We start from the raw sequence: 1,775 nt of genomic DNA, 5'->3' as shown, positions 1-1,775 counted from the left end.
GGTCCAATTCACACCTCCTCTTATTGCATCAATTATAACAACCAATCTCTTAATATATGCTTCAACTTGTACAAAGTACATTAGCTCGAGTGATTTGCTCATTATTATTATTTATTATCACCCACATTTTCATATTTTAACATTAATACGTTGACGATCCAGTTTATAAATGATCAGTTGACCAAATTTTGACGTAATTAGATCTGAGTTATTTAGTAATAACTTATGCATTATAAATAGCAATGAATGCACCGCTGGGCTTTGATTTTGATTTTGTGAATGCGATTTAAAAATGTCCATTTTATTCGATAAAAATGGCTTTAAACTTCGCAAACTATAACATCTGATTAAACTTAAAAATTATCAATATTAAAATTAAAATCAAAATTCGATCTGATAAATGTAATATGTACCATCTAAATAAAGGGAATAAAATGTACCATGAGTTAGAGACTTGTTTCAAAGGCATCAAATAATTTCAATAATCAATAATAAATAGACATTTATTGTTGAATTTATGAGAAATAATTTTTTAAAAAAATTTATAATTTTTGGTATGCAAACTTTGTAAGGTTTGTAAAATACATCAAATATGTAAGATTTGATATCTCTGTTAGGATTGCAAACAGAGCAGAGCCAGAGGCAAAAGGAGTCTCCCACCTCCCGCCTCTGTTTATTCTCTGGTCCGAACAGATTGGAACACAGNATATATATATATATATATATATATATATATATATATATATATTTCATATCTTGAAATTTAAAAATTTAAACAAACTATTATCAAATTTTAATATAAAAAAAATAATTTGATAAAATATTGATAAATTATAAACTCCAAACTCCGGCCTCGTGATCAGCAACTGAGATACCAACCAAGTGCGCATAGTTTAGCCGTCCATCGTCGAAGGGAATCAAACAAGGCATTGGTTGGTACTCCCCAACCCAAGATTATATATATATTTATTTTTTTTGAATTTTAAATTTAAATTATTGTTCATACTTTTAATATGTTGCAAATGGAGCTACAGCTTAGATCCAACCTATATATCAAACAAAAAAACCACCTTGGATGATGTTGATGTCCTTTTTCCTACAATTTTTTTTTCTTTCTTTTTTCTTTTAAGAAAGATTTATTTAATCAATAAAGTTATATATATATATAATTCTATATATATATATATAGAGAGAGAGAGAGAGAAAGAGTTGAGCTATCGGTAGCAAACTGACTCTCTTGACATCCATTTGTTTTCGATGATAAAGCTCTTAAATTGACGATCGGTATCATTGAACATGATTTATACCACTTGAAGTATCTAGAAACCAAATTTCAAATCATTTCGACATCATTGACCTAATGATCAAAGGGATTCAAAATTTGTAATTCTAATGGTAAATATGAGGTGTTTTCTCGTTTAACGGTGTAAAGCTATCCAAATCAATTGAATTTTGGTGAGAAAGTTCTTTAAACTATTTAGAATAAGATCTATACTCCCGATCTTGATTACAAAATTTCTATCATCATTTTTTAGAGGATATTTATTTTCAGCCGTTCATTTTTACACCCACTTGATGGCCAAGAGAATAATATTGAAAAAGTATAAAATTTGATTTCTAGATACTTCAAGTGATATAGATCATATTCAACGGTGCCGATCGTCGATTTGGAGGCTCCATCATCGAAAACAAATGATTGGCAACAGAGCTCGTTTGCTACCGATAATATTCTAGCTCAACTATATATATATATATATATATATATATATATATAT

The sequence above is a fragment of the Ananas comosus genome, unplaced genomic scaffold, assembly GCF_001540865.1.
Source record: "Ananas comosus cultivar F153 unplaced genomic scaffold, ASM154086v1, whole genome shotgun sequence".
NCBI lineage: Eukaryota > Viridiplantae > Streptophyta > Magnoliopsida > Poales > Bromeliaceae > Ananas > Ananas comosus.
Note: the sequence above shows the minus strand (reverse complement) of the source record.